Source organism: Melitaea cinxia, chromosome 14, assembly GCF_905220565.1.
Source record: "Melitaea cinxia chromosome 14, ilMelCinx1.1, whole genome shotgun sequence".
Classification (NCBI taxonomy): domain Eukaryota; kingdom Metazoa; phylum Arthropoda; class Insecta; order Lepidoptera; family Nymphalidae; genus Melitaea; species Melitaea cinxia.
In genome coordinates this window covers 4,324,037-4,331,125 of record NC_059407.1, presented here as the reverse complement: position 1 = coordinate 4,331,125, position 7,089 = coordinate 4,324,037, and the positions used below count along the sequence as shown (strand labels likewise).

General features: G+C 28.9%; 1 long non-coding RNA gene across 1 annotated transcript; it reads right to left on the bottom strand.

Annotated features, from left to right (window-relative positions):
* Positions 1-5,474: 5,474 nt before the first annotated feature.
* Positions 5,475-6,472, bottom strand: LOC123659465. Its single transcript, XR_006744019.1, has 2 exons — positions 5,922-6,472; positions 5,475-5,812 (listed from the first exon to the last, which is right to left on the bottom strand). It is a non-coding gene; the product is annotated as an uncharacterized LOC123659465 (long non-coding RNA).
* Positions 6,473-7,089: the final 617 nt, after the last annotated feature.

Below are 7,089 nucleotides of genomic sequence, written 5' to 3'. Positions count from 1 at the left end.
TTACGGAATTGCACAAGCAATAACCCGGCACCGTTAAACTTTACAATTATACATCGTTATTCAATACATTTCCAATTACGAACGGATTTTATGATTAAAATCGTAAATATGTTATCGCATATAATACATTTTATGGTTAATAATGACTTGTATAAAATATTATTGAAATAGATGATGTTGAAACAATTACGAAATAATTATTTTTAAATTAAATATATATTAATAAAGACATCAAAAACGTGTGAATATAAAATTTTTCTAAAATTCATAAACAATATTAAGGTACTCGTATTATATATCCACTTTCAGACAAATCTATTAACTTTAGCATATTGACACTTAATAGTATTTTGTACCTCCAGCAAGGGGTATTATAATGGCGTGTGAAATTACATTCGGTCGTTTGTCAAGAAGCTCTGAGCTCAACTGCTGCGGTGATTAATTTCATTGGGCCGCTCTTAATCAAATGCAGCGTCGACGCTTGCCCTTTATCAGTTGTTGCATTGGAAATAATCAACTTATTGTAATAAGTATTATTTTATATCTTTATTCAAGCAATTTCAATTTATAATAATATTTAAACCATAATGAATAGTAAAAATTATTATATTTATTATACTCAATCAGGCTCTAAATATTACTGTATCCAAAAGTATTTTTTTCTGTTGAAATTTTTTTTATTTAATTTATTAGATTTTAGTATTTAAATAATGGCAATAAATAATTGATAAAATTACATTATTCTCGTTATACTTTCTCCAGGTAATACCAGCAATACCGCAAATGTGTTCTCAGCATGTTAATATGAAGAGACATCAAGATGCCCTAAATCAGCCTGGAGTCTAATTCGCAGAAGCCAATACAACGGCTCATAAGGCGAGCTCGTACATCATACCGACGCCAGAACACGACGACGCTGAATTGTCGAGATTGGCATAATGACACCTGCCTCGGGCCACCGGCTAACTTACGACCGCATTACGGCGACAAGCCTGACGCATGTCCAATTATTACACACAATCTATTCACCCGCGTAAAATATGAATAAACAGTGCCACCGCCATTAATACAAGCATATATTTTAGCATACTCGACTCCAGCCATTTTGAAGGGACAAGATAATGTTGCTTGTAAATAAATCCTAGACGCCGCTCGTAACAAATGAACGAGCTAAGGGAGAAATATTGCAAAAACGTTTTAAAATATCGTCCACATTGTTACGTGTAATGTGAGAATATTATAACTCGTTGTGTGTATATATTTCACAATCACAAAAGCTAAAATGAAAAAGAGACGTTTGCAATATCTCACCAGAATCTATTATGCATGTAGCGTTATACGAAATTCTTAATAAAAATGCTTATTTGTTGAACCTTATAGTTATGTAGGCGAAGTTTCGGCTCTAAATAATATCTACGATAAGAACAAAATGAAAAATTGATTATTGCTATATACAAACAAACATATTACGGGTCAAAGTACGGTCCTCGGCTGACAGGAGATAAAATACCAGAAATCCTAACATTAAAACCAACGCCTCAAACTAAAACTATCGGTAGCCGACGAAATATTACAGGGATACGGTTCTGAGATTGGTTGGCCCTTATCCGCAACGGTTTTCATTTATTCCAGGAACTTTGAAGGGTTCGCGGAAAACAATCAAGTTGGATACATCCCCGCAGACCAATCAGTTGAAACAAATGACTGCCATTTATCTGAACTTGCTATTGATGGCTATCAAGCCATTTGTTTACAGTTTCAAAAACCTAAAATTACGCATAAGATTTTGATTAAAAATTTTAATCTGAGGATGAACCTTTTGGTTTTAAACCATTCATTAGGTACGTTTTAGAATAGAATTTTCGAAAAATTGAATATATTTTCTTTTAATTTTAACTATAGAAACTGTTTTATGAGGTTAGTTTTTTTGTCGTTTTATTACAGTATAATGAGGAATTAATAGGTAAATAAAAATGTTTTTCAGTTTATTTATAAGAATTTAAAATACAAACTTTAGCACATCTTTGTAAATAATATTTATTAAAAAATTTTAGTCAATTGACAGCATTAAATATATCTCAGAACAATAACAAATCAATTCACCTGCCTCATTTACATAAAACACGAAAGCAGTGACCTGAGTAGGATTCCACTTAATCAACTTAATACCGATTGATGTTGTTACTTCGAGTCTTATATCGACTATGTCACTATTTATATTTTAATAAGGCTATTGTATTTTATATTACTTAATTTATTTATTGATTGATTTATTCTACTATTTAATATTTCGTATTAGAATAATTTAATCTAGCTATACCCGTGCAATAATTCGCATTAAATAAATATATAATAATGATTACTACAAAATTTCAAAAAAGTATTTACACGTGAGTCGATTTGAAATTGAACAAAAAATTTACACACCGTCAATCAAGTTGACGTTGTTTCAAAATTAAAGCCGTCATATTATATATGAATTTAATAATTAATTTACAAAAATAAAAGCAATAAAAAAATTTTTAGTTGTTGGCGCCGGTAGAGCAAGCAATTATATCTATAAAATGATATATAATTTATGTGGAGTAATTGTGAGGCTTTTCCTAAAAAGGGAGGCAAACATCTTCACCTTGGGGTATTAATAATATGATGAAATTAAATTTTAATTAAAGAATTTATTCGGCTATACGTCATGTTTGAAGCTAAATAGATGAACCAAAAAAACATTAACGTCTCGAATTTTAGAGTAAGAAATATAATACTAAAAAGCAAAAGACAATAAAGATTTAAAAATTTAGTTTGTTTTTTTTAACTTACCTTTTTTCTTTTTTTTTAACTTATTGAAAAATGTGAAACTTGAAAATATATTTCTTACTCTTTTTTTCATAAGCGGAGGTGGCTCAGTAGGAACGTTCACACCACGATCTCGGGTTCGAATACTGACTAAAACAAAAATTGAAAATTTATCTTGACCTCTTTGAACTAAAGATTTCTTAATAAAAAATTTTGAACTATGCAACAACCAGTAGCCAAATAAGCTTCAAAACTTTTTTCTTAGAGAAAGAAAAGGCTGTATACGTTATAGCAGTAAAGTTTGCAAGGCTTATTACATTTATTTACTTTATTTTGTCACACTACTATTTATAATAATAAAAAATAATCAATTTAACTTACATTACACGTCTTGTGTTAAAAAATACGTGTATAAATTATACATTGTCAAGTAACAAAGAAAAAGGTCATAAGACTATATTAATTTGTAATTTTAAATCAATTAACATTCATTTATTCTTTATAAAATTTTGTTACAATTTAAAAAGTTTATAGTAATGTTACGTTAATTTTATGTCATTCTAGATCTACAGTTCTAAACAAACAAATTTTTTTTGTACCGAAGCGGATCGAACGTAGCTTTAAAATTAAAACAGTTTCACATTTATGGGCAATTTTTTATTTTGTTGTCGATGTTGCAAAAAGGTTAATTTTAAAAAAAGTTCGTATTTGTGAGGATAAAATAACTAAATTTGATGTGTTAACAAGGAAAGTACGTAAAAAGGCAAGAAAATCTACAAATTAATCAATATTTTATGAAATAACTGAATTTTCCTTTCCTTTATTGGGAGTTATTAATCCATTGAGTTACGAAATGTTAATTATTATAAACCCTATAATATAACTTAGTATGCTTAAATGAAAGGTTTTATTTTAGAAATAATAAAGTACTTTTCAATAATCATCAAAGAAAACCAAGAAAAGAAAGAAAGATAGCTGAGTATTGATATCAGTAATTCCTTTGAGTTACATTACTGATATGGCCTAACTATTATAATTCGCATAGTTATTAAGTTAAAAAATCTCAATATCAAATATTATAATTATCTATAAACCAACATCTTCTAATATTAAATAACAATCGTAAAAAAGTCGTACTAAACGTAGGTATAACACAAATTAATATTATTTACTTACTAAAGTAGAGGACAATTTCTCAGTGGAACGTAACAAAATTGTAAGGCAATGTTCACTATGGCTACCAAAATGACTATAGATTTAAAGTTATAAAAATAAAAGTCAACTTTAAAATTAGCAAAAACTATTTATTCTTCTCATAAAGAAAATTGAGTAGAAAAAAATTAAACAAACAAAATTAACGTAGGTTTTGCCTCATTTTTATCAATGTTCTTAGTCTAACTAAATTCTGAAAAGTAATCAAATTATATTTTAAAAAAATCCGTTACTTACAATAACAAATAAAATCTTTTAATTTATTATGGCACAAACAATCTGACAGTTGACTTAGATAAGATGTTACCTACTTATTCTATCAGTCTTCAAATAAGAAAGTTATTTTAAGATCAACTAATACTTATTCTCTAATCCTCGAATCATTACCATTATAATTAATCAGTCTTAGGTTTTAGGCCATACCTACTCATACCTACTCGTGCCAACTCGTCTAGGCATTATAAAAAATATTTTACTCACTTCTGCACACATGTATCACAGACATAAACATCATCAACTTCTAATTTTGAACTTGTGATGCACTTTCCACAGTAAAATAGTTCACATTTAGAACATTTCGTCATGCAATTATAAAAAAAAAAAAATATTTTTACATTTGTTGCACGACGCAGTACGTTTAATCGTCGTTTTAAGTGCTCTTGAACTTAATAGATTTTGTTCAGTTTTACTTTTGACGATCTTCATTTTATTTGGTGTTAATAATATCCTATTCTTTAATATTTCAATTTTAACTTTTTTTAGAACAGGCTCAGCAGAGGAACATGCTACCGTTGAAACACGCTTATTTCTTGGTCTCGGAGTTTCCTCTATCATTCATCTGGATAAAAGTTTTGTCTGCAACATGGACAGTTTCAAACGGCTTTGAGATTATAGAATTATCAAACAATAGTTGAAATTTACGGTCTGCAGTATTGTCCGTGCTAGATGTCGTAGTCGCATCGTCGTTTGGATCAAAATAGGGGAGGTCGTAAGTAGCATTTATGAGTTTTTTTTCCTCCTCATCCAGCATCAAGTCTATTACAATCCCATCTAAATCTTCTGGTGTGGTGTGTGCCGGGTAGTTATTATCATGAGCATATATGACGTCGTCAACATTTTGCAAATTTGTATCTATGTTCATAATATCAGAATTCACAGGAATTGGTAAGTCAGCTTGATTGATGTCCACATTTTCCTTGTTAGAAGCCAGTACATCAGGAATTCTAGGTTTTGGTAAGCAGTCTAAATTGTCAACATGAATATCAGCTGCAAATGTAATCACCTCAAAATCAGAATTACATTTCTTGGAGACTTTTGGAAAAGATTTTTCTTTCTTTTTAATGTTTAGTGAATACTTGGGACAGTTTTTTCCGTCAGTTTCAGCATCATCAGAGATATCAATAACTACAGACTCGGAATTAGCAACTTCCAGGGAAGATATGTTGTTAAAAGTTTTTATAGATATTTACTAGTTTTGTCAATTTTTGGTTTATTTTTAAAGCAGTCTTATAATTCTTAATCAATTTACTTTGGTTTACTATTTTTTGGTTTCTTAGTACCTTTTTCTTCCTAAACTGGAAGCTGTTTTTTCTTTTGTTTTTGCTTACGTTTCTGATTACTCCAAATTTTTCGTTGCTTTTCCTTTTCCTTCTCCGTTAGATCTTTAACTGTTTTGCTTTTAGATTTTACATATTCAGCGTGTTTCTTTTTAATACTTTCCAATTTTTCTGGATTTAGTTTTAGTCGTTCTCGATACCTCTTCATACGTTCTGCTGGTGTCAAAGCCATTTTTGTAAAACTTTATTGTCTAAAACAAAATTATTAAGTAATATAGTAATATTTTTATATAAAACACGCGGACAAAAGTCGTAATAATACTTTATGACACCTTAGTGAAAAATATTAATTTTACGTACATGTATCGCGCCTTTACCCTTACATTGAGTTACAATTCGTTCCACTGAGTTACAAAATTTCTCAATGGAACGTAACGTTTTGGGTGAGTATACAAAACTATTACTTAAATATTCAATGTTAAACTTGCAATTAAACTTGTTTAGCGATAATTTAGGAATAAACACAATAAGAAATCAGTTGCTTTCAAGCAAGTACATAAAATCATGCAATTCACCCGAGAAAACTACGTTTTTAAATGGAACAAAATTTTTACACTGCAACACGTCTTCTCGCCCAGCCGTTAGTTTTTGTAATCTAACGCTTTGCTTTCAATATTGCGGACAAATCAGACTGTTTAAGAGTATTTCCATTTAAAAGAAAAGGATATTATTTGGTAGTTTTTGAAGAGAGGTAAGAAAATAACGTAACTCAATAGGAATTTCCACCAAGTTAGATTTTGTGCCCTAGAAATTAATTGTAATTAATTTTGTTTAATATTAAAATAAACGAACGTGTGTTATTAAAATCATTTTAAGATAAATATTCCTTTCTTTGGAGATATAATACTCCATCACATGCTTTTTTAAAAACATTCTTTAAGGTGAAACATTACCAGGCCAGTGTGTGGTGGGACATAGGTTTAATAACAATTTAGTAATCATAAATAAAGCAATTTTATTTAAAAAATTGAGTAAAACTAATAATTTGTATAAATTCCGAAAGCCAATAAAGTCTACTACAAAGACAAAATCAAACGTTTAAACTAAACACATTAAATGTTTAAGAAATACCCTATGAACTGGGTAGGACATGCATAAAAATCATACTGACAATGAAATAAAAAATTGCCCTTATAACGTCTGAAATAATTTGAAATCTTTCAATTGTTTATCATTTATCATTTTATTTGTTGTATTCAAGTAAAAATAAATTTCGTTATTCGCTCTTATGTTTTAATTACCAACTGCATGTCGGTCATTATCCGTTATTGTACTGACATTGTGTTATTTTCTTTAACATAATCCTACAAATTGAAGAGAATAAATCCTACAAAATTAAAAATAGAAATACAGCAAATTCCTTAAATAAAATAAATTGTATCCGTATACATTATGTAGTGTGGTCCAATAAAAATAAAATAAAATAAACATTAGTAGAACAGTACATTCAATCACCCTCAGATCAAAC